Source organism: Pseudophryne corroboree, chromosome 3, assembly GCF_028390025.1.
Source record: "Pseudophryne corroboree isolate aPseCor3 chromosome 3, aPseCor3.hap2, whole genome shotgun sequence".
Taxonomy (NCBI): Eukaryota; Metazoa; Chordata; class Amphibia; order Anura; family Myobatrachidae; genus Pseudophryne; species Pseudophryne corroboree.
This window is the reverse complement of record NC_086446.1, coordinates 192,116,603-192,144,077: the sequence shown is the minus strand read 5'-3', so window position 1 is coordinate 192,144,077 and position 27,475 is coordinate 192,116,603. Positions and strand designations below refer to the sequence as shown.

The window sequence follows — 27,475 nt, the reverse complement described above, 5'->3', positions numbered from 1 at the left end:
GAGCCGAAATTCACATTATAGCACACGGTACAAGCCGAAATTCACATTATAGCACACTGTATGAGCCAAAATTCACATTATAGCACACTGAATAAGCCGAAATTCACATTATAGCACACTGAATAAGCCGAAATTCACATTATAGCACACTGAATAAGCCAAAATTCACATTATAGCACACTGAATGATCTGAAATTCACATTATAGCACACTGAATAATCCGAAATTCACATTATAGCACACTGAATGAGCCGAAATTCACATTATAGCACACTGAATGAAGCACACTGAATTAACTGAAATTCACATTATAGCACACTGAATGAGCCGAAATTCACATTATAGCACACTGAATTAACTGAAATTCACATTATAGCACATGGTATGATCCACAATTCAGGGACAGGGACAGACAGAGTGACAGCAGGGACAGCCAGAGTGACAGTAGGGACAACCAGAGTGACAGCAGGGACAGGGAGAATAACGACAGGGAGAGAGAGTGACGACAGGGAGAGAGAGTGACGACAGGAAGAGAGAGTAACGACAGGGAGAGAGAGTAACGACGGAGAGAGTGACGACAGTGACAGCAGGGAGAGAGTGACAGCAGGGAGAGAGAGAGTGATGACAGTGACAGCAGGGAGAGAGACAGTGACAGCAGGGAGAGAGACAGTGACAGCAGGGAGAGAGAGAGTGACAGTAGGGACAGGGACAGTAAAGACAGGGAGAGAGGGTGGCAGCAGGGAAACATTACCTGACTGTGGTCTGCAGAGGCACCCATGGGCAGCGGCGGTGATAAGGAGGCCTTTGGTGAGGTGAAGTCCCTCTGACCGCCATTTGTTGCGGGCGCTGTGAGCGGCAGGCGGCGAGCGGCTTGCGGTGGTGAGCGTCTGGCGGCAGGGAGCTAATCCAGCGCTCTACACAGCTGCCGAGCAGGGACGGGAGCACCATGTGCAGCAGGATGGCCACTTCCCTCGCCTCCTGCTGCACACTTTTTCATTTAAACAAACTTCCGGGTCAGTGGAAGAAGTGGCGGTATACCATACCGCCCCACTTCGACCACTGCCTCCACTCCTATATTGGTGTGGAACAGAAAGGACTTTAACCAAGCAAATATATAATTACCCCACTACTGGACAAACTGAAAAACTAGGGGCTAAAGCTTCCGAATTTGTACCCCCTTCTCCACTTTCAGGGATTAAGGTAATCTCAGATTTAATGCTGGGATGCAAATAAACTGGTGTATACCACAGGATCAAGATTGTATATTTTCCCCTCCACGGAGTCTGAAGACTTATTTTGTGAAATCTCGTGGGTTTCTTTTTTTCCATTTTTTTATTTAATTTTATTTACATATTTTGTAGCCGATGCCTTATTCTCATTTTTCACAGCTCCCAGTTACACGCATGTGAGCATACCTGTGTGTTCTAGTTACACGCATGTGAGCATACCTATGTGTCTTGTTCATTTTATTTATATTTTATTTTTAAATAAAACAGCCCCTTAGATGTTTTAGCAGCCCCTTGTGAGCCCCTACAGCAGCCCTGGATCGGGCAAGTTGAGTTCGGGTGGATTCGGTACAGTACTCAGCAGGACTGTGCAGTGAATTTTTTGTCATTCAGCCTCTTCCCTAGTGGAGCTTACCACTCTAGTCGAAACTCATTTCATATTACAAGTAGGACGGTGGGAGGAAGCAATGCTAACCTCTCTGCCAACAGCAGGCCCCAACCTGGCAAGCCAGACATTTTCCTGGCTGTAAGCCACCATGAGACTCCATACTGGGCCCTTATTCAGTAACTGTTTGTGCCTCACAGGAGCTCCTGGTCTATCTAGTGTTGCAGTGCAATGGAAATCTGATGCAATGCAAGATCACTGAAACTCTGTTCTTCTAACACCGTGAGGTCTTGCAATAACCCTATGCAACCTTTGTATTGTAAAATTATTAAGGAGCAAACATTTACAAAATAAAGGAAAAGAACCCTGTACAACATATGTGCATCTTGTAAATAATCTCAAAATGTGGAACATTAATAATAAATCAAAAATAAGGTTGACTAATTGGAGCCATTCACTTGAGTCCCTAACATGAAATAATTGAGAAGAACCTCTCTCTAGTGCTGGGTACATAATGCACACTAGAAGATATATCTACTAGAGATGAACGGGTTCAGACAGGGCACCCCTGGAATTATATGGCAGACATATAGACATAGGTGTGTTTGGAAAATCTTGTTTTCTTCGGCAGTTGCCATAGAAAATGAAGTAGGAGATGTTGCCATGTCACGTTCCGCTGGATTATTAGTCTGTCTCTTCTGAGTCTGAATGACTTTGGCCACAAATGTGGTCTCCCCCCACTTTATCGGAAAACACTATGTCAAAATTGCAATTTCCATTTTCACCTTTGCGGCTATATGTTTTCACAAATCTGGTTGTAATGTTGAAGCTTGTTTCATATTCTGCTCTAGGCTTTAATTTAAACATAGGATCAAATACAGCAGCACACCTGGAATTATATGGCAGCGCCTCTAGACTTATGTAGCAGACAGGCAACACCCCTGGACTTATACAGCATAGGCAGCACCCCTGGAGAATTCCACAGCACAGCAGACAGGCAACAGCACCCCTGGACTTAAACGGCAGTGGGGCAGCACCCCTGGACTGATAGGGCAGAGGGGCAACATCCCATATAGGGCAGTACCCCTGGAATGATGTGGCAGACAAAGAAAAGACATGCAAGATGGAACTGTCTTGGGCCCTCCCTCCCATCCTTATGTTGTATAAACAGGAAATGCACACTTTAACAAACCAATCATTTCAGCAACAGGGTCTGCCACACAACTGTTGCTGAAATGATTGGTTTGTTTGGGCCCCCACCAAAAAAGAGGCAATTAATCTCTCCTTGCAAAATCTGGCTCTACAGAGGCAAGGTGTCCTCATCCTCCGATTCCTAACCCCCTTCGGTGTTTACATCCTCACAGAGAAATAATTCCACACTGAAGAGGTGGAATTATTGGTATATTGCCCAGGCATAACAATGGGGTTATTCATCCCATGGCCAACAACTGTCTCCACTGGTGCCTTATTCAAACAAAGCGCATCACCATCAGAATCCTCATCATCAACTTCCTCCTCAGCGCCAGCTAGACCAATATCCTCCCCATCCTATTGTACTTCTACAGTGACATCCTCAATCTCAATATCAGTAACTGGACTGGCTGTGCTCCTCCCAGCACTTGCATGGGGTGTGCAAATGGTGGTATGAGCCTCCTCTTCCCATATAGTCTTGGGAAGGTCAGGTCTAGACATCGCAACCGCGGACACACTTGGACTCTCCTTGGGGTTTTGTGAAGTCTCTGAACGCAGTTGTTTTTTTCCTGTGCTTTAACAAGCTTTATTTTTTAAATTTTGAGAGGGAGGAGGGCTTCCATTTCCATGAGTAGCTGAACCACCAGTCATTAACATAGGCCGACGCCTTAGCCTTTCCTTGCCACTTCATGTCGTGAATGGCATATTGCTAATTTTACGTTTCTTGGCAGATACATTTTTTTTGGTTCTTCATTTTTGCTTCTTGGATTTTACATGCCCTTTATGACATTGGGCATCAGCCTTAGCAGATGACATTGCTGGAATTGCATAGTCAATGTCATGAGTGGTGGCAGCAGAAGCTTCAGCACTAGTACTAGAACTGGAAGTGGTTCTTGATCTTTCACTATTTTTTTCCTCCAAATTTTTGTTCTCCATTATACAGGACAACACCCCTTTATTATTACACACACAGAACAGTGCCCCTTTATTTTCACAGCACCTCTGTATTTTTACAGCATAGGCCAGTGTACATTTATTTTCACAGCACCCCTGTAATTTTACAGCATACAGGACAGGGCCAGTGTACATTTATTTTCACAGCACCCCTGTATTTTTACAGCATACAAGACAGGGCTAGTGTACATTTATTTTCACAGCACCCCTGTATTTTTACAGCATTCAAGACAGGGCCAGTGTACCTTTACAACAACCCTGTATTTTTACAGCATACAGGACAGAACCAGCACCCCTGTATTTTTACAGCATACAGGACAGAACCAGCACCCCTGTATTTTTACAGCATACAGGACAGGGCCCGTGTACATTTATTTTCAAAGCACACCTGTAATTTTACAGCATACAAGACAGGGCCAGCGTACCTTTACAACAACCCTGTATTTTTTACAGCATATAGGACAGTGCCCCTGTACAGCACAGTGACAGGACAGCAACACCCATGTACAGCTATAGCACCCCTAACAGCACAGGACACCACAGTTACAGGACACCACAGTGACAGGATAGCAACACCCATGTATAGCTGCAGCACCCCTAACAGCACAGGACACCACAGTGACAGGACAGCACCCCTAACAGCACAGAACACCACAGTGATAGGACAGCACCGCTAACAGCACACAGGACTGCACACCTAAAGAGCACACACTGACCCCACCCGATGCCACCACCCACAGAGAGATAGAGGTCTGTTTCCCTGCACTCTCCAAGTCCGGAGTGAAAACGAGAAACCGCTCATCTCTACTTATTATAGATTCTTTTTATACTCTGATTTGACAAAAGGTAATATCTAGAAATGTCACATACTGCAGAGGTCCACAATGAAAGAAAATATTTGATTGTGTAATGGGAACCATTTACTTTTTTCATAGTTAAGTTTGTAAAGAATTTCATGGATTTTCCAAAATATTTAATTGCACGATGAATAAAACAAAAACTTGCCAGTATGAATATACAGTGGTGGCCAAAATTGCGGACACTTTTTGAAATTTGAATGTTTTTTAACTTCGAATGCTTATAAAAACTGTTACACTTCATGCAGTGCAATGATTCATATATCAAACGAAAGGAAATTTAATGCTGAATTCAACACCAATAAACAGAGGTCAAATATTTGTATTTCAAGGGAAGTTATGCAAAAAACACTTAGGGTGAAAATCCCTGTGTATTTCTGATGTCACTGTCCTATCAGTATTTTGTTGGGTATCCCTTATTTTTCAAAACAGCAGCACAGCGACGTGGCATTGAGCCAACCAATGTTTGGAGCTCTTCCTTCTTTATTATGTGGTGCCATGAGACAATTACAGTTTCAAGAAAAAGTATGTGAACCCTTTGGAATTTCCTGGATTTATGCATAAATTGGTCATAAAATGTGTTCAGATCTTCATCTAAGTCACAACAATAGACAAACACAGTCTGCTGAAACTAATACCACACAAACAATTATATGTTCTCATGTTTTTATTGAACACACCATGTAAACATTCACAGTACAGGGTGGACCCTTGGATTTAATAACTGGTTGACCCTCCTTTGGCAGCAATAACCTCAACCAAACGTTTCCTATATTTGCATATCAGACCTGCACAACGGTCAGGAGGAATTTTGGACCATTCCTCTTTCCAAAACTATTTCAGTTCAGCAATATTCTTGGGTTATCTGGTGTGAATCGCTCCCTTGAGGTCATGCCACAGCATCTCAATCGGGTTGAGGTCAGGATTTTGATTGGGCCACGCCAGAAGGCGTATTTTCATCTGTTGAAGCCATTCTGTTGTTGATCTACTTCTGTGCTTTGGGTCCTGTTGCATCACCCATCTTCTGTTGAGCTTCAATTGGTGGACAGATGGCCTTAAGTTTTCCTGCAAAATGTCTTGATAAACTTGGGAATTCATTTTTCTGTCGATGATAGCAATCTGTCCAGTCCCTGAGGCAGCAAAGCAGCCCCAAACGATGATGTCCCCTCCACCATACTTCACAGTTGGGATGAGGTGTTGATGTTGGTGTGCTGTGCCTTTTTTTCTCCACACATAGTGTTGTGTGTTCCTTCCAAACAACTCAACTTTGGTTTCATCTGTCCACAGAATATTTTGCCAGTAGTGCTGTGGAACATTCAGGTGCTCTTTTGCAAACTTCAAACGTGCAGCAATGTTCTTTTGGACAGCAGTGGCTTCCTCCGTGGTATCCTCCCATGAACTCCATTCTTGTTCAGTGTTTTACGTATGGTAGATTCGTCAACAGAGATGTTAGCATGTGCCAAAGATTTCTGTAAGTCTTTAGCTAACACTCTAGGATTCTTCTTCACTTCATTGAGCATTCTGCGCTGTGCTCTTGCAGTCATCTTTACAGGACGCCCACTCTTAGGGAGAGTAGCAACAGTGCTGAACTTTCCCCATTTATAGACAATTTGTCTTACCGTGGACTGATGAACATCAAGGCTTTTAGAGATACTTTTGTAACCCTTTTCAGCTTTATGCAAGTCAACAATTCTTAATCGTAGGTCTTCTGCGAAGCATGGGTCACATCAGGCAATGCTTCTTGAGAATTGCAAACTCAAAACTGGTGTGTGTTTTTTATAGGGAAGGGCAGCTTTAACCAACACCTCCAATCTCGTCTCATTGATTGGTCTCCAGGTTGGCTGACTCCTGACTCAAATTAGCTCTTGGAGAAGTCATTAGCCTAGGGGTTCACATACTTTGTCCACCCTGTACTGTGAATCTTTACATGGTGTGTTCAATAAAAACATGAGAACATATAATTGTTTGTGTGGTACTAGTTTCAGCAGACTGTGTTTGTCTATTGTTGTGATTTAGATGAAGATCAGAACACATTTTATGACCAATTTATACACAAATCCAGGAAATTCCAAAGGGTTCACATACTTTTTCTTGCAACTGTATAGCCTCAATTAATTATTTTATTGGATGGACGCCTCAGATGTACCAGTTTTTTCAAACGGAACCACAAATGTTCTATGGGGTTCAGGTCTGGGCTGTTTCCTGTCCAATCCAGCACCTGTATGTCATTCTCCATGAACCACTGTTTGCATATCCGTGCAGTGTGGCAGGGAGCTGAATCCTGCTAGAAAAAAAAATATGGGGCATTACCTGGAAAAAGATCCCTGATAAAAGGTAAAAGTTTTCGTTGTATGGATGGTGTCTGCTATTCAGTGTGCGATCTATGACATGAAGGTGGCCTACAGCATCTGCTGTCATACATGCCCAGATCATAACACTTGTAGGATTCTTTGTTGTCACTTGAATGCAATCTGGATGTACCTCTTCCCCGATGCGACGTCTCACATATTTTCTCCCATAACTACCAAATATTGATATCTTAGTTTAGTCACTCCATATCACTTGTTTCCACTGACCTTCTGTCCATGCAATGTGTTCTTTTGCCCACTGTATTCGTTTCTGCCGCTGCTTTTTATTCAGGAATGGCTTTTTTTTGGGTAATCCTACCTTTTAGGCCAATCTCCGTTAATCTTCTCCGTACCGCTCTTGCACTGACAAAAACACCAGTTGCACTCAGTTCACTGCTAATGGCCGCAGATGACGAATATGCAAACAGTGGTTCATGGAGAATGACATACAGGTGTTGGGATGGCCAGGAAACAGCCCAGACCTGAACCCCATAGAACATTTGTGGTTCTGTTTGAAAAAACTGGTACATCTGAGGCGTCCATTTAATAAAAAAGAATTAATTGAGGCTATAATTGTCTCATGGCACCACATAATAAAGAAGGAAGAGATCCAAACATTGGTTGGCTCAATGCCACGTCTTGAGAAATAAAGGATACCCAACGAAATTCTGATAGGACAGTGACATACACAGGGATTTTCACCCTAAGTGTTGTTTCACTGCATAACTTCCCATGTAATGCAAATATTTGACCTGTTTATTGTGTTGAATTCAGCATTACATTTCCTTTCATTTGATATATAAATCATTGCACTGCGTGAAGTGTAACAGTTTTTAAAAGCATTCAAAGTTGAAAAACATTCACATTTCAAAAAGTGTCCACAACTTTGGACACCACTGTAGCTCTGTTCACTTCTCCATTATTGGTTTTGAATTCTTCAGCCTTGATCTCCTGTTTTGAAGTTCCAGTGTCATCTCTTGTCCTGAGGGTGCAGTAGTCGCATCCTGTCCAGAGGTTTTAGTGGGCCACCTCCTGTTTTGATGGTTCAAGTGGCTTCATCCTGTTCGGATGGTCCAAGTAGCCGCCTCCTGTTTCGATTATCCAAGTGGGCCTCTCCTGTTCAGATGGGCCTTTTGTTTCGATTATCCAAGTGGGCCTCTCCTGTTCAGATGGTCCAAGTGGCCGCCTCCTGTCTGTATTGTGAAAGTGTCCGCATCCTGTCCTGAGGGTCCAAGTGGGCGCATCCTGTCCTGAGGGTCCAAGTGGGCGCATCCTGTCCTGGGGGTCCACGTGGCCACCACCTGTCCTGAGGTTTACAGGGCCACCACTTGACCTGAGGGTTCAGTGGCCACCTCATGTCCTGAGCGATTTGGTAGGGAAAGTCGGTGGTTGGGAACCCGGCGTTCGAAATATCGATGTCGGGATCCAATCATAAAGAAGCCAAAAGGGGTGAGTAAGGGGTGCTACACCCTCTCCCCTACCCCCCTAACCTTCCATACCCACTGCCTAACCCTAACCTCCCCCTTAGTGCCTAACCCTAACCTTCCCCCTGCAAGTGCCTAAACTTAACCTCCTTTACCCGGTGCATAAACCTAACCCTTCTGGCCTGCAGCTAACTCTAACCCTCGGAGGGGGGTACCAAACCCTAACCCCCATCACCGCTGCTTACATCTTCATCAGCATGGTGTTAGGACGTTCGGCATCCTGGCTGTCAGGATTCCGACGCTGGGATGTCTACCTATTCAGGATGCCGAATAGTGTCAGGATTCCGAAATCTGTAATCCGATTGTCGGTAATCCGACAGGCGGGATCCTGACTGCATCCCGTCGTGAGGATTCAGTGGTAGCCTCCTATCCCTAGGGTTCAGTGGCTGCCTCCTGTCCTGAGGGTTCAGTGGACTGCCTCATGTACTTTATATCAGCGGTTGCCTTACTGACCAGTCCCTGTCATCCGAAAGATTACCATGGCCTCTGGTATTTGAATAATTTCAGATCTACAGTGCATCCGGAAAGTATTCACAGCGCTTCACTTTTTCCACATTTTGTTATGTTACAGCCTTATTTCAAACTGGAATAAATGCATTTTTTCCCTGAAAAATCTACACATAATACCCCATAATGACTACGTGATTTTTTTTTTTTTAGATTTTTGCTAATTTATTAAAAATAAAAATTAAGAAATCACATGTACATAAGTAGTCACAGTCTTTGACATGAAGCTCGAAATTGAGCTCATGTGCATCCTGTTTCCACTAATCATCCTTGAGATGTTCCTACAGCTTAATTGGAGTCCACCTGTGGTAAATTCAGTTGATTGGACATGATTTGGAAAGGCACACACCTGTCTATATAAGGTCCCACACTTGATAGTGCATGTCTGAGCACAAACCAAAGAAATTGTTTGTAGACGTCCGAGACAGGATCATCTCGAGGCACAAATCTGGGGAAGGGTACAGAAAAATATCTGCTGCTTTGAAGGTCCCAATGAGCACAGTGGCCTCCATCATCCGTAAATGGAAGAAATTCAGAACCACCAGGACTCTTGCTAGAGCTGGCCGCCGACTAAACTGAACGATCGGGGAAGAAGGGCCTAGTCAGGGAGGTGACCAAGAACCCAATGGTCACTCTGTCAGAGCTACAGCATTCCTCTGTGGAGAGAGGAGAACCTTCCAGAAGGACAACCATCTCTGCAGCAATCCACCAATCAGGCCTGTATGGTAGAGTGGCCAGACGGAAGCCACTCCTTAGAAAAAGCACATGGCAGCCCACCTGGAGTTTGCCAAAATGCACCTAAAGGACTCTCAGACCATGAGAAACAAAACTCTGGTCTAATGAGACAAAGATTGAACTCTTTGGCGTGAATGCCAGGCATCATGTTTGGAGGAAACTAGGTGACCACTCATCACCAGGCCAATACCATCCCCACAGAGAAGCATGGTGGTGGCAGCATCATGGTGTGGGGATGTTTTTCAGCGGCAGGAACTGGGAGGCTAGTCAGGATAGAGGGAGAGATGAATGCAGCAATGTACAGAGACATCTTGGATGAAAACCTGCTCCAGAGCGCTCTTGACCTCAGACTGGGGAGACGGTTCATCTTTCAGCAGGACATCAACCCTAAGCACACAGCCAAAACAGCAAAGTAGTGGCTTCAGGACAACTCTGTGAATGTCCCTGAGTGGCCCAGCCAGAGCCCAGACTTGAATCCAATTAAACATCTCTGGAGAGATCTGAAAATGGCTGAGCACCGTCGCTTCTGGTATAACCTGCTGGAGCTTGAGAAGTGCTGCAAAGAGGAATGGGCGAAACTGCCCAAAAATAGGTGTTGCCAAGCTTGTGGCATCATATTCAAAAAGACTTGAGGCTGTAATTGCTGCCAAAGGTGCATCAATAAAGTACTGAGTAAAGGCTGTAAATACTTATGTACATGTGATTTCTTAGTTTTTTATTTTTAATAAATTTGCAAAAATCTATAAAAAAACTTTTTTCACATTGTCATCATGGGGTATTGTATGTGGAATTTTGAGGATAAAAATGAATTTATTCCATTTTGGAATAAGGCTGTAACATAACCAAATGTGGAAAAAGTGAAGCGCTGTAAATACTTGCACTGTATGGCTTTGAATTTCAGAAACCAGTATTGAAATAGATTATTCCTAATTCCAGGAGCAATCCCAGGTTTTAAAGTTTTGTCCCTAGAATTTTTATCTCTGCAAAATGTCCCTATTTTTAGAAACTGAAAAATTCCTATTCTGACAAAAAATCCTGTTTTTCTCTTCATTTATTTACTTACTATTCAAAATGCCATAAGCTTGGTTTAATCAAATTCAGTATAATGAATATTGGTCGTGTAGTTCTACAAATTACACAGAGACCGTACTGCATGCTTTAATGAACTCCCTCCAACACTCTGGAATTTTGACAGCCGTGTCATAAAGTAATTACGAGAAAGAGTATATAGAGGGGCACCCAGAACACCTGGACAGAAAAACTGCATAATCTCTATCTTTCCTGTCCCGTATTGCAATGGGTCTAAATGCTGTTACAGATGTGGGGTCTCCAGATGTACTCTGATTTAGTGATAGACAGTGGCGCCGTGGGGGTGCGTACTAATTACTCAGGCCTGGGCTGCTGGAAGGGCCCGGATCCACTGCCCCCAGAGTATACTTATACTTAAGTATAAGTATTATTATGTCTCATGGGGGTCATTCCCACCCGTTCGCACACAGCGGTTCTTAGCTGCGGTGCGAATGGGTCGGAACTGCGCATGCGCGGCACCCGCAATGCATATGCACGACAGCCGTCGCCGGGCAACGACCAGAAGAGAGAAGAAAGTGATCGCTAGCGCGATCGCAAGAAGATTGACAGCGGGGAGGCGTTCCTGGGCGGATACTCACCGTTTTCCGGGCGTGGAGATCTGAATGCAGGCATGTCCAGGCATTTGGAGGGCGGATGTCTGACGTCAATCCCGGGCCCTTCGTCGATGGATCCGTTGCACAGGGTAAGTAAGTATGAACCTAGTCTTGTTTTGCAGGAAACTTTTTTAGCATAGCAGGGCTGCACAAGTGATCGCAGCACCGCTGTGCTAAAATACACCCCCCATAGGCGGCGTCAAGTTGATCGCACGAGCAGTAAAAGTTGCTACGTGCGATCAACTCGGAATGAGGGCCCATGTGCACTAGAGAACAAAGATTTTAGCACAGTGCCAGATTCTTTGCTTTTACTATGCAGGTGCCATCTTCCCGAAGACATCACTGGGAAGATAGTGCCCGCACATTAAAAACAAAGACTATGGCAGTGTGCCAGAGTCTTTGCTCTCTAGTACACATGTTCCATCTTCCCAACTATCACCGGCCGAGGAGATACCCGCTTCCCACAAGTAATGTAGGAAGTGGGTGCCCTCCCCTGCACCCGTTCCCATCCCCCCTGGATTAAAATGGTGCCTGTGGCGTGTATGGGGCCATGCAATTATTAAGTTTTAACATTCTATTATTTTTAGGGCGCATAGGCCCTCCAGGGTATCAGGAAAATTCCAGATGGGCTCCATTGCCTGAGAGCACTCTGCTCCTTCAGGAAAAGAATAAAAAGAAGTAGACAAGTACATGTGTTTGATGTTTTCTGGCTGTTCTGTGACTAAAGCTTGTGTTAGTATTTAGAAAGCTCATACTGTACTATGATTATACAATACTGTCAGACTATGAACCTGCAGAAAGTTATCCACTGGGAGTATAACATGGCATAAAATCATTTGTGCTCCAAATACATTGTTAGGCTCTGTACTGTAGGTATTTAGTTGTGTTACATCAGCTTGGCTTGGGTGTTAATTGTGTATAGTGATCAGTGTATATCAGGTGGCTATTACCAGATCCCTCTCCCAGTAGATTCTTCAATATGTAGCCTTTAGGTTATAACGGTTAATGTCATCTTAAGGTGGTGTTAGCTACTGGGCCAATGCTCGGGAAGGCTTGGCATTCCAAACCCTGGTAAATTTTACAATATAGCAGCCAACATTGAAACCTATGAGGGCTGCTGCTCCGACAGGAAACAGGGGAATGAATATCTGCTGCAGTACCTCGTACATATATCCAGAGGATGCTTCAATTTTGCATGTATCCCTCAAAAACTTACTTTTTCGTAGGATATCTTACAAAATTTGTTTAATAACAATACCCCTAAATCCTTCATGATGTGTGGCGATGGAAGCACCCTGGCATAAGTTCCTATACTGGGCATGGATCATTTTTTTAGAATTGCTTCGGTTTTTGTCTTCATAAGTACTTTGCCATTGCTATTGTCCATAAGGGCATGTCTGAGGATCATTTGTCAGGCACATGTGCTACAGGAGAATTAAATGGCAAAGATGTCTCTATAGTTAATAAATGACAGGAGCTCATTGATTGCCATAGAGCAGGTAATTGCGCAATATTAAGAAATTAATTAATGACTTTAAAGCTACCCTACTGCAGCTTAAACAAGGAAACACAAACAATGGTTTAGAACAACGAATCATTGGCTAATGGCGGCTAATTTAATTTGGTGTGATACAAAGTTATATCTCACACTGTAACAAGCTTTGTGTCACTTACACATACAAAGTTCTAGGTCAAATGCTCAGGATTTATGAGTAAGGGATCATGATAGGAAGCTGCTGAAAGGAAACTGTGCAGTCATTAATACTCCTCGAACTATAGATACCATTGGTATTTTGTGTTCAAAGCCACTCTCTATAAAGAATATTTTTGCACAACACTGCAAGAAATTATGGGCCTACAGTAATTCATAATTGTATGCAAACCCGATGGTGTGCAGAACCGGTCTTGTGTCACTCACAGCCCCCTGTCAGCCATAGCATCAGTGGTGTATCTATAATGGGTGCAGTGTGTGTGGTGCACACAGGTCCCTGAGTCCAAGGGGGCCCACACCACACACTCTGCACCCATTTTTTCCAATACTCACCTCGACGGAGTCCTCCACTGCAGCAGAACCTCTACACAAACCACCGGAAAAATGATGCAGTGGCCATTTTCCCAGCATTTTGCGTATGAGCAATAAGGAAATCTCTGGGAAAATGGCCACCATACCATTTTGCCGTAGAACTGCGCATGCGCAATTCAGTCTTTGCCCCCCTAGTGCTCAGACTATTGTGCTACTGGCTACAGAGGAGGGAGCCCGGATGGAGGAGGCTGCACACGGGTCTCCTCCTCTGTTAATAAGCCCCATATTTGACATGCTGCAGCTCTTGGAGGGCGGAGTGGGGACGGCACCAGGCACAGATCTTCAAAATGTGTGTGTGGGGGGGGGGGGGGGTGTTGCCACTTTAAAGGTGCCACCGTGCCCGCAGGGAGCCTGCAAGGGGCTTATTAGTGCTCGCTCCGCTGTCAGCAATCTGGTGGCTGGGAAGCCACTGCCAGTATACTGACAGCCTCCATCCGGGCCATCTGTATTTCATACTGAACTCCAGTATACTTCGGTTTTTACGTGACTCTCCTGCATTGGTGGAAAAGTCTGTTGGATGTGGACAATATCAGAATTTAACAAATAGCAATTCACTAACGACAAGTAGCAAACCGGCAACGGCTTGTGATCACATGCTGGGGGCCGCAACGCCGCCTCACCGCCCCCGAATGCCCCAGAAACGCCTCTGTCTGTCAGTCAGGCAGAAGCGACAGCATTGGCCAGCCCGTGCAGATCAGGACCTGCATGTGCGCACTGGGCCTAATAAAGGCATAATGTGATCGCATCGCTGATGCGTCGCATGCTGAATTCGGCCTAAATCCTATTAATTCCTAGTACAGATATTTGTGCTGGTTATAACGCTAAATGGAAAATCGTTAGATAAGCATATAACAGACAGTAGTAAATATCACCCTCCATTTACACAAATTAATAAAGTAAAAAACTTTAAGTGGGTATCGTTTGTGATTAGATTACATTTATATAAGGTAAACAAAAGGAAATTTTAGATGAATATGCTTCAATATGATACACTGAGGTTCAGGCTAATTTATGGGTTTGGCATGTGTTATCTAAATAACCTAATACTTTATGCCCTTGTAATACTCACGTAACATTGGGCCTGATTCAGATGTGGATGGAGTTGCTATCGCTGCTGTTTGCACAGAAGCAGCAGCAATAGCTCTAATATGGTAAATCAGCAGGAGGCCCATGGATTCGGGCAAGCCAGCCATAGGTCAGAGATAGAGGCCAGGAAATCTCCGACCTCTGACAGAGATCCTGGCCTTGTTACTCCCTCGCAATGGCGGTAACATACCACTGTTTTAAAAAAAAACAGAGGCTGTCCCCAATCCCTCTCCACCCCATAATGGCAACAGAATGTTAATCACTGACAGTCCAGTGAAGCTCACAGGCGGTGGCATTACAATGAGTCACATTTACTCATTTATATGCTGCTGCGCCATCCACCACCAGTGCCCCAAAATCAGAAATACTGTTGCTGCCTGAACTATTGCTATTGGTGTCAGCAACGCAGCGGTTCAGGCTAGGCTCTCTTCCTTATTTTCCAGCACCGTCTTGCTCCCTATTTCGGAGGCTGTGCCTGGGCACCAGGGATCTCATGCCCTTCATGGTGCCAAATGTCTAAGGGAGGGAACGAGGAGCAGAGGTAGCCGCAGCCAATTTTCCGTGCAGCAGCAGTGCCCCTGATATCCACGCAAACATGCTGCTAGGTAGAACCCCCCCCCCCCCCCCCCCCCCACACACACACACACACACACACACACACTCACACACACACACTTAACTGGTTATGGGACTGTGAGACATACACTAGAGTACAACACGTGAAGTGGCAAGTGCTGATAAGCTGTTGCAGCTCAATTTAATTTAATCTAAGATTCTTAGACAGCTCAGCAAGCCCATGTCCACCCCCTGGCCTGGCTGTGCTTATGTGTCCCCACTGGAGTATAACACAAACGCTGGCATGTGGCGTGAGGTAAAGTCCTACATTTATGTACTGTAATAGGGCCCCAGCCCTCCCTTTCCTCCTTCCACCCCTCCTCTCTTGCTGAAGGCTGTGTGGATCCAACGTCATGATCTTGTGACCATCCCCATCATGAAAACCCAAAAAGGAGCCGCCCTCCATGCTCTGCAGTTCTACCATGGTAGGTGGTAAGTAAATTGAAATATATTTGTCACACACACTGCCTACCACACTCTGCTACTGCCAGTCACACACTGGCTGTCCCCGTAACCCTCTCTCTCCCTGTCACCTACAGCTTCAACCAGTCACCCACTGCTTCTCCCCATCACCCACAGCCTCTACCCATCACCCTCTCCCTGTCACCCACTGCCTCTACCCATCACCCACTGCCTCTACCCATCACCCTCTCCCTGTCACCCACTGCCTCTACCCATCACCCACTGCATGTACCCATCACCCTCTACCCATCACTCATTGCCTCTACCCATCACTCTCTGCCTCTCCCTGTCACCCTCTGCCTCTCTCCGTCACCCTCACCCTGTCACTCTGTCCATGTCCCCATCTGCCTCCTCCTATCCTCATCTGACTCTCCCCGTCACCCTCTGCCTCTCCCCTTCACCCTCTGTCTCTCCCCGTCACCATGTCCATGTCACTATCTGCCTCTTCTTATCACCATCTGCCTCTCCCCATCACTCTCTACCTCACCCTGTCACCATCTGCCTCTCCCCATCACTCTCTACATCAGTACTTTACGCTAGGTGTCGCAGTTCCGTTGGGACCTGAATAAGGCCCATCAAGCAGACAAGTGAAGCACTTGTTTCTACTTACTATCCAGTTAGTAGGAAGTCCTGTCAAATGCAGCCTATTTCACACTAGTAATAAAAGTGCCAGAGGCATGTTATTTACAGAAAAACAAACAAATCAATTCTCTGAGAAATCACTTTTGTATAGCTATAGGCGGGAACACGCACTAACAAATGGATAATTAGCAAGTTTGTCTCGTTAGCAAAAGTAAGATACTGTTCTGTAATGCAGCCAATGTCAACACCTTATACATCATCCTGTCGCTGGGGTCAGTAACTATGTAATACAAAAAAGCACACTGTGCAAATGTCACATTAAACCTCAAACACCCTACTGTATCAGAACTACCATTTTCACTAAATAAGACTTACTGGTTTTCTCCTAAAACATTGCTTGGATTTGCGGATTCAATTAATCGTGATAACGAGGGGACATCTGGGGTTTTTATTTTATGTGGCACACATTGCCTTATATCTGCTTATATGTGAGCTTCTCTGCTGAGGGTGCTCAATGCCACTCCTTAAAATTATAGGATAAAATACAATCTTGTAAGCAGTGGTTCCCAAACATCACAGAAAATAAGTGTTTCAGAATTTTTGTTCATAGTACTCCTAGGCCAAAAGTGAAAAATTCAGAAAATGTTAAAAAAAATTAGGTCAGTTATGTGGTGAGGGAAAGGATTTGCTTCTGTTTGTCCACATATTTTATGAATGGACGCCACAAGCACATGTTCTACCTAACACATTTACCATAAATAACCTGAACTGATTCTGGACCACCAACCCACGGCACCCCTGCAAGTGTCCAGAGGCACTAGTTTGGGGACCACTGCGAGTAGGCGTTGCCAGAGGAGAAATGGATGCAGCTGTTACGGGAGGGTGTCCACCGCCTAGCTCATGGGTGGGGAACCTAAGGCCCGTGGTCTGTATAAGGCCCGCAGAGCCACTTGATCCGGCCCGGCCAAGCTCACCTAACCAAGGGAGATGCCGGCGCCCCCTGAGATTTTGTTACTAGCGGACGCCCGGCTCCTTCTCAGCAGCAGCCGGAGGAAGGAGCTCACTCCTGAGCTCCGGCTATGGCAGTGTGCGTGTGCGGCTGTGCGGTGCTATGGGAGAGATGTCATGACGTCTCTCCCATAGTTCTGACGAGCGGGCAGCCAGGCAGAGGGCCACGGTCTGGAAGCAGGAGCGGGGCTGGTGAGTATTATGTTTTTTTTTCTTTTAATGTGTGTGTGTAAGCGGCGCTACTAGGGGGCAGGGCCTGCGCTACCATTAGGCAGCTGCCTATGGGCGGGTGATCTGAAGGGGCGGTCCGCTGAGAATGCCCTGGGAAATTTATGCTGCAGAGAAAAGGCAGGGCCGGCTTGATTGTTACGCCGGGTACGCGCTGAATACAGCGCTACAGTGAGGAGGGCGGAGCTGTAGTGGCGGGTCACGGCATTGCGCTGAGGAGCAGCAGTGGCAGGGGTGAGAATTTGTCTTCGTGTCAAGCTGTGCTGCCGCTGACCTGCAATAGAGTGACAGAGGCGGCATTTTGAATGCAGCACTAGCTGTGAGCCAATCGCAGCTAGTGCTGCATTCAAAATGCTGCCTCTGTCACTCTATTGCAGGTCCGCGGACAGCACATCTTGATAGTGCAGCAGCCAGCAGGTTACCTCAGCAGCCTTCATGTGTCCGGCGTAGACTCTGTTCCGGACGCTGAGGTATTCGAAACCCCTGAGTTGCCTCTAGGAGGGGACAGATCCTTTTCCACCTTCCAGAAAGAGAAGGTGCTGCAGGGGCAGGCAGGAGTGGGGAGCGGAGAAAGGAGCACACAAGAGAAGAAAGTGCAGGACAACCTGCTCCCTGCCACCAGAGCACCTCACAAGCCCCCTTTCTGAGTAAGTATGCTCATCCATAGGCAGAAATAATGTTTTTAGTGCAATCAGGCTGCTGCTGGCTCCCCCGCACTCTGTAAAGTAAGTGCTGCTCTTGGTTGTCCAGACACTGCCAGTGGCGCACGCAGGGGGGGGGGGGGGGGGTTCTGAATATCCAGACCCCCCCCCCCCCCCCTGATCAGCCAAATTATTTTTTGCAGAGACAGAGACAGCTGTTTCTCTGTCTCAATACAAACCGCGACCGCGGTGCTGCAGGGACCTCTTATCGGCAGAGCTCAGTCTCACTCTCTGTACAGAGGAGCGTGAGAACTGCTGCTACCTCAAGGTGGGTACACACTGGCCGATATATCGTCCGTTCTCTTCAACAGCCAATATATCGCGGGTCCGTCGGCCAGTGTGTACGGCCGATACGTCTGTGAACTCCGTCGTTCACAGACGTATCGCGTCGGCCCCGCAGCACAGCCGACGGGCAATATATCTACTGATATATTGGCGCCTCGCTGTGTGTGTATGGGCGGTCGGCTGACCGCCCGTACACATGCTGCAGCGGCCGGCGGTAATTGACAGCTGAACTGGGCGGGCGTGTGTACACGCCCGCCCAGTCTATGATGTCAGTCCCCGATGGATCGGACAGTGTGTATGCACAGCACACTGCCCGATCCGTCCATAGATATATCTGCCGATCAATTGATCGGCAGATATATCTACCAGTGTGTACCCACCATCACCTACTCCTCAAATTCTGCAGGTGCCGCACCACCAGCTCCTGTATCTTCATATATATATGCAGGCACCCAGCGCACACAGCATTACTATTAGGAGAGCCAGACCACTCCTGTCTCTCTCTCTCTCTCTCCACACACACACACACACACACACACACACACACACACACACACACACACACACACACACACACACACACACAAAACATAGAGGAAGGTCCGTCTCTCCTTGTATCAAAATAGCACTGGGTGCCAGGGTCATGAATACCAATGTAATTTATAAGGGTTCTCTACCACAGGTTGAGTTTAGGTGAGAGATGTGTGTGTGTCCCAAAGACTTAATCGGTTTATTTATTATTTTCAATGTGATAAGGTTCTGTTGTCCTGCATTGTCTATTCCTTCAGCTAAATTTGAGAAAACGGTCAGTTGTCACTCATAAATGCCTTCTTCCTATCAATCTCCTTGCGATCGGCTGTGCGAATGGATTCTTCGTTAAATCCATCACCCAGCAACAATCCGCTTTGTACCTATATGACGCGCGTGCGCATTGCAGTGCATACGCATGCGCAGTAGATACCTGATTGCTGCGCTGCGAAAATCGGCAGCGAGCAATCAACTCGGAATGACCCCCACTGTACACACTGTACCCTGCATATACACTACTGCTCTCCCACACGCCCCCATATTCACTGACCAATCACAGTGGCACCAGCTGCGAGAGGTCCACACTGTACAACTGACTGGGGGTATATCTACTGGGGGCATAACTACTGACTGGGGGCATAAAAACTGACTGGGGGCATATGTACTGGGGCATAACAACTGACTGGGGGCATATGTACTGGGGGCATAACTACTGACTGGGGGCATAAAAACTGACTGGGGTCATATGTACTGGGGCATAACTACTGACTTGGGGGTATATCTACTGGGGGCATAACTACTGACTGGGGGCATATGTACTGGGGCATAACTACTGACTTGGGGGTATATCTACTGGGGGCAGGCTAATTTTTATGTTGATAATTTTTGTATGGCCCCTGAAGGATTTTATAAATATCCAAATGGCACTTGGTAGAAAAAAAGATTCCCCACCCCTGGCCTAGCTGAAAGTGAATATAGGGGCCTGATACAGATGTGGTCAGAGTTGCTATTACCGCTCGTTTCTTGGAAAGCAGCAGTGATATCGCTGTATGGTAATGCAGCAGGACGTGTCTATTACAAGTAGACACCTCCTTCTGCAGTAGTGATCCGACCTGCATCCTAGGGCGCAGCATTGCATCACTGATTTACCACCGGGCGGCTTGGGCACCCTTGGTGACACACAAGCCGCCCATCGCAGAGGCCAAAAAATCTCCATCATATGATGGAGATAACTGTTCACTTCTCTCCTCCTAAACGGCAGAAACATGCCTCCATTAGGAGACACGGAGGCCGTTGTGCCTCTCCCGCCCCCAAATGGCATCACTGACAGTGTAATGCCAGACTGCATGCTACGTCGCAGGACCTGTTCGCGCATGTGCAGAATAGGTCGGAACTTTGTGCATCCTGACGCAGATCCTTCGGGATCTGAAAACCCATAGGCAAGGATCAGTAAATAGTGCTTAATTGATTAAAAGTATCTCCTATCATACGGTATGACAGAATGAAAATATATTTAATATACACTCATATGTGTAAAACTAAAAACACATGCACAATAAAAAAATAAAATAAGATAATGCATTCATTATAATGGATATGGACCATTAAATTGATATGCGGTTATATATGACCCATAGGCATAGCTACAGTAGTTACGCTGCCAGATATGACCTCCTGATCCCCATGGGCAGCATCTCCTTTAGCACTGACATCCCCAGACCATGGCCATACCGCCTTCTGGCATCAGTCAGTGAGGAGAGAAGGAGCTGGGCGGGACAGCACACTGCTAAAGAAGAAGCCGCTCACTGGGATCAGGAGGTGAGCTGCGGGGGAGGGGGAGTCTCCTGGACATTATGCTTTGTGGAGCTCCAGGTTTAGTTATGCCCGTGGTAGCACCACTAGCAATAAATGTCCGATAGTAAAAAAATATATATTCATGAAAAGCTCAGTCTCCGTTAGACAATCTGTACATAATGTCTCGTAATATACAAATAACGTAGCATACAAATGGAATAGGGCCAGCAATTAGTGTTAAGTATTAGCAGATAATGAATGAGTGAAATTATTATTATTACTACATTTTATTTATAGAGCGCCACAAGTGTTTCGCAGCGCAGCACATAAGGCAGACATTAGAACAATACAGGGTACACAGAACTTAACATTACAGTAACTGAAAAACTAAAACTGAGCACAGGTAACAATTAGCAACACAGGGGGGTCATTCCGAGTTGATCGCTCGCTAGCTACTTTTTGCAGCCGTGCGAACGCATAGTCGCCGCCCATTGGGGAGTGTATATTTGCTGTGCAAGGGTACGATCGCATGAGCAGCCGAGCGGTACAAAAATAGTTTGTGCAGTTTCTGAGTAGCCCAGGACTTACTCAGCCGCTGCGATCACTTCAACCTGTCCGGTCCCAGAATTTACATCAGATACCCACCCTGCAAACGCTTGGACACGCCTGTGTTTTTCCAAACACTCCCAGAAAACGGTCAGTTGACACCCATAAATGCCTTCTTCCTGTCAATCTACTTGCGATCGGTGGTGCGAATGGATTCTTTGTTAAATCCATCCCCCAGCAACGATCCGCTTTGTACCCGTACAACGCGCCTGCGCATTGCGGTGCATACGCATGCGCAGTAGTGACCTGATCGCTGTGCTGCAAAAAACGTCAGCGTGTGATCAGGTCGGAATGACACCCAAAGTTCTCAGTACACACTGAAGCCGAGATAAAAGGAAGCAAAGGAGTAGTCTGCGTACTACTGGGGGCTGGCAGCCAGTGGAAGAGATAAACAGTAATGAGCGAGAGGAGATTCATATATAGACATTCGCTACACAGGCTGTAATTGAAGTGTGAGAGAAAAAGGGTTGTGGGAACAGGAGGGAAGAGGGCCCTGCTCCAAGGAGCTCATCATCTAGGGGGTGGGCGATGAGGCGATATTTCCATACAGTCCTTTTAGCCAAGAAAATCGAATTCACGCTGACGACAGGCTCTTACTGGCCACGATGGAAAAGCTACAAACTAGTCCAGAATGAAAAGATATTTTGTGGTCCAATCTTGAGGTCTAAAGGAAATTTCTCAAGGTACTTTGTGTGCTTGAACATGTTTCGCTGTGGTTAGAACTTACAGCTCCCACAAAAGCAAGTCTGAAAACAAATGTTTGCAGAATTGAAAGGGCAGGGCTGTTTCTAGCCAATTTGGCTACCAGTGCGAGATTTAAAAATGCGCCCCCTAGGGAGGCCAATCCCGGGCCGTTTTTTCAATCCCGGGATTCGGGATTGAAAAACGGTCGATCCCGGGATTGCAGTAGGGATCAGTGAAGGTTGTAGGGAGCAGCGCTGGAGGGAGGGTGTAGGTAGCGGTGCAGGAGGAAGGGAGGGTGTAGGTAGCGGTGCGGGAGGGAGGGTGTAGGTCGCGGCGCGGGAGGGTTGGTAGCGGCGTGGGAGGAAGGAAGACTGTAGGGAGCACTGACTGCACGGAGGGAAGGAGGGTGGGTGTAAGTAATACTATTTACTATTAGGCGGGCGGCAACCATTTCAAATGAAGCGCCGGCCGCCAGCCAACCAGAGCTAGCGGACCGGCAGCCAATTAGGGAAGCGGCCGCAGCAGTCGCTCCTGATTGGCTGCCGCTGCTGCGGCAGATTCCCTGATTGGCTGCCGGTCCTCCAGATCTGATTGGCTGGCGGTGCTACATTTGAAGTGCCGCCGCGTTCAGCTTGTCCATGGCTGCCGTCCGCCTAATATTAGTAAGTAGTATTACTTACACCCAATCTCCCGCACATGCGCAATGTAATCCCGTGAATCCCGGGATTGGAGGCTCCAATCCCGGGACTCAAATCCCGGCATTTTTGGGCCCAAAGCCCGGGATCCCGCCTATCCCGATCCTGGGATTGGCCTCCCTAGCGCCCCCCCTCCCCCATTGAAAAAAAAATGCACCACCTCCATAGATATAAAAGCTCCCGGCAAGGAGGTTTGGCCTCATTAAAATGGGCGTGGCCTCATCTGAAGAGACTACCTTACATCAACAGATCACGGCAACCACAGGAAAACGAGTTTTATGGTAAGAACGTACCTTTGTTAAAACTCTTTCTGCGTGGTACACTGGGCTCCACAAGGATAGACATAGGGGTGTAGAGTAGGATCTTGATCCGAGCAACCAACAGGTTGAAAAGCTTTGACTATTCCCAGAATGCATAGCGCCGCCTCCTCTATAACCCCGCCTCCCTGCACAGGAGCTCAGTTTTTAGTTAACCAGCCCAATGCAGTAGCAGTAAAAGAGACGACAACGGTTAGTAGCCACATACACCACACTCTCACGACAGGAGAAGTGTCAGCGGCTAATGCCATACCAACCCAAAGAAGCTAAGTGCGTCAGGGTGGGCGCCTTGTGGAGCCCAGTGTACCTCGCAGAAAGAGTTTTAACAAAGGTAAGTTCTTACCATAAATTCATTTTCTGCTGCTGGATACACTGGGTTCCACAAGGATAGACATAGGGGATGTCCTAAAGCAGTTCCTTGTGGGAGGGGACGCACTGTAGCGGTCACAAGAACCCGGCGTCCAAAGGAAGCATCCTGGGAAGCGGCAGTATCGAAGGCATAGAACCTTATAAACGTGTTCACGGAGGATCACGTAGCCACCTTGCACAAATGATCAAGGGTCGCACCAACGCGGGCCGCCCAAGAAGGTCCAACAGACTGAGAAGAATGGTCCGTAATGTGAGCAGGAGCTGATAGACCAGCCCTCACATAAGCATGTGCAATCACCATTCTAATCCATCTGGCCAAAGTTTGCTTGTGAGCAGGCCAGCCCCGTTTGTGAAATCCAAACAACACAAAGAGAGAATCAGATTTCCTAATAGAAGCAGTTCTCTTCACATAGATACGGAGAGCCCGTACCACATCCAAAGACCGCTCTTTGGGAGACAGATCAGGAGAAATAAGTGCCGGAACCACGATCTCCTGGTTAAGGTGGAACGAAGAAACCACCTTAGGTAAATATCCGGGATGAGTCCTAAGAACCGCCCGGTCACGGTGAAATATCAGATATGGGGAACTACAAGACAAGGCCCCCAAATCCGACACTCTTCTAGCTGAAGCAATAGCCAGCAGAAACACCACCTTAAGGGAAAGCCACTTAAGATCAGCTGAATCAAGAGGTTCAAACGGAGACTCTTGTAGCGCCTCCAAAACCACCGACAAGTCCCAAGGAGCCACAGGCGGGACATAAGGAGGTTGGATACGCAACACACCCTGAGTAAAGGTATGCACATCAGGTAAGGTCGGAATCTTTCTCTGAAACCACACAGACAAGGCAGATATTTGAACCTTGAGGGAGGCCAGACCCAGGCCTAAGTCCAGGCCCTGCTGAAGAAAGGCCAACAACTTGGCTGTACTAAACTTGAAAGCGTCATAATCGTTAGATGCGCACCAAACAAAGTAAGAATGCCAGACCCTATAGTAAATCCTAGCAGAAGCCGGTTTCCAGGCCCGCAACATAGTTTGAATGACCGCCTCAGAAAACCCTTTAGCCCTCAAGACGGAAGCTTCAAGAGCCACGCCGTCAAAGACAGCCGGGCTAGGTCCTGGTAGACACAGGGGCCCTGAACGAGGAGGTCTGGGCGTTGTGGAAGTAGAATTGGACGCTCTGACGATAGGACCTGCAGGTCTGAGAACCAGTGCCGTCTGGGCCACACTGGAGCTATGAGAAGCAGAATTCCTCTTTCTTGCTTGAACTTCCAAATAACCCTGGGCAGAAGTGACACCGGAGGGAACACGTAGGGTTGTACTGGCATATGGGGTCCCATAGGGGGTGTTAACTTATTAACTAGCATATCCAGAAGCGTGGAAAAAGCAGCCCACGGTGGGTCATTATGGACCTCCGTTGCCACAGTCCCACTGGGGGGCAAGGAGCCCCTAGAACCAGAGCCCACAGCTGCTATATTCTCCCCATATAGATCTGTGGCTTCAGCAACACCAGCAGTGTGTTCCGCACCAGAACCGTTACCTTCAGAAGCAGACATGATATAACTTGCAGTATTAGGTAACACAGTACAATTGGCAGCAGCACACCTCTTACCCAAACCCCTGCGCAGTGTAGTCAGCACAAGCAGAGATATAGGAGAGATATGGTGACTAAAATCACAGAGAAAAGTACGTATTAAAGTATATCTTGTGAAATCCTATATAAATCTAAAACCTGACGCACCAAGCCCCCTCTGGTTATAGAATATAGGGATAGCAAGTTGAGTGAGAGACACGAAATGGAAACCACTCAGCAAGCTAATGCACACACATATAGTCACAGTTGTACAATGCAGAGGTTATTACTAACAATAATACTGCACTGGACCAGCTTGTATAGCTATGTAGTCAATAGATATAACACTGCACAGTAAGAACTGGATGTATATCACAGGGTAATTGTACTAGAAACCCTGACTAAATGCACTCTTTCTTAACTAACACTGGGGGTCATTCCGAGTTGTTCGCTCGCTAGCAGATTTTAGCAGCATTGCACACACTAGGCCGCCGCCCCCTGGGAGTGTATCTTAGCTTAGCAGAATAGTGAATGAAAGATTAGCAGAATTGCGAATAATAAATTCTTAGCAGTTTCTGAGTAGCTCGAGACTTACTCCTACACTGCGATCAGCTCAGCCCGTTTCGTTCCTGGTTTGACGTCACAAACACGCCCTGCGTTCGGACAGCCACTCCCTTGTTTCTCCAGACACTCCTGCGTTTTATCCTGGCATGCCTGCGTTTTTTCGAACACTCCCAGAAAACGGCCAGTTTCCGCCCAGAAACACCCACTTCCTGTCAATCACACTCCGATCACTTCAACGATGAAAATTCTTCGTTCGGACGTGAGTAAATCTACTAAGTTTTGAGCTAAAATACTTAGCGCATGCGCACTGCATACCATGCGCATGCACATTTTCGCCTTAATCGCTCCATTGCGAAAAACAGCAACGAGCAAACAACTCGGAATGACCCCCACTGTCTAATAGGCAGGTACAATACTTAAGTGTCATGTAAAGGCACAGCGCTGACAACCAGGCGGCTTTACACAGGAGGCTTTGCCCAAGCAGTCCCAGGAACAGTGTAGCTCAGAGAAATTGCGCCCAGACACTGACAGGGAGTGAGGAAGAGACAGATATGCAGCTCCAGGGCGGGAACATTTACAGGAAATGGCGCCATGGGGCTGGGGGAGGGGTTCCATGTCTAAGCCTTATCCCCCTGCTGGCATAACCACTGGGGGATAACCTGACCTGCACCCATGCCCTGGTGATCTAGTGGGATCGCCTGTACTGCCACAGTGTCCACCGCCAGCGCGTGCGGCCCGCCTCCCTCTGACCGCGTCGGATCGCGATAAAGTGCGGGTCCCACTCACCACCTCCCGAAGCGTGGCCACACGATCCCGGAGAGCCCCCGTCGTGTGTGCCTGACCATGGAAAAAAAACGGAGCCTCCTGCTGTAGTTACCCAGTAACCAGGTCTCGAGAGTGTATAGCGCCGCTGGGGAGAGATGGAGCTGCAGCAGTGAATGTCAAAAGATATATGCACACTGCTGCTGCCGTTGAAGTCTTCACTTTTCTTCTAAAAAGCTCTTCTCAGGGCTGCCCAGAGCAGCACCTCTGTTATGTGCCCGCTATCTGCGGCACCCACTACAAAACGGAGCTCCTGTGCAGGGAGGCGGGGTTATAGAGGAGGCTGCGCTATGCATTCTGGGAACAGTCAAAGCTTTTCAGCCTGTTGGTGCCTCGGATCAAGATCCTACTCTACACCCCTATGTCTATCCTTGTGGAGCCCAGTGTACCCCGCAGCAGAAAGTTATATATATATATATATATATATATATATATATATTATGCCATGCACCGCGATGCTCTTGATACATTAAATCCCCATTTTACACATTACAGCAGGCAAGAGTCCCCATTTTACACATTACAGCAGGCAAGAGTCCCCATTTTACACAGTACGGCAGGCAAGAGTCCCCATTTTACACATTACAGCAGGCAAGTGTCCCCATTTTACACATTCCGGCTGGCAAGAGTCCCCATTTTACACATTACAGCAGGCAAGTGTCCCCATTTTACACATTACTGCAGGCAAGAGTCCCCATTTTATACAGTATGGCAGGCAAGTGTCCCCATTTTATACAGTATGGCAGGCAAGAGTCCCCATTTTATACAGTACGCAGGCAAGAGTCCCCATTTTATACAGTACGCAGGCAAGAGTCCCCATTTTACACAGTAAGGCAGGCAAGAGTCCCCATTTTATACAGTACGCAGGCAAGAGTCCCCATTTTATACAGTACGCAGGCAAGAGTCCCCATTTTACACAGTAAGGCAGGCAAGTGTCAAGTGGGGGGGGGGGGAGGGGGGGGGAGAGAGACTACTTATATATGAAGAGGATCTTCCCGCTCTTTTGGCCACCTCTCCTTTCTTGTGCCGGGCCGCCTCCTCCTTCTAGCTTGGCTCTCCCTCCTCTTGTCATCAGTACTCCGCTCGGGGAGCGGAGTTTTGCGGAA

The 27,475-nt window shown here is 47.0% G+C and overlaps 1 protein-coding gene across 3 annotated transcripts in view; it reads right to left on the bottom strand.

The window, feature by feature from the left end:
* LOC135055093 (heparan-alpha-glucosaminide N-acetyltransferase-like) overlaps positions 1-27,475 on the bottom strand; it is a 1,318,407-nt gene that overhangs the window by 150,419 nt on the left and 1,140,513 nt on the right. The window lies entirely within an intron of this gene.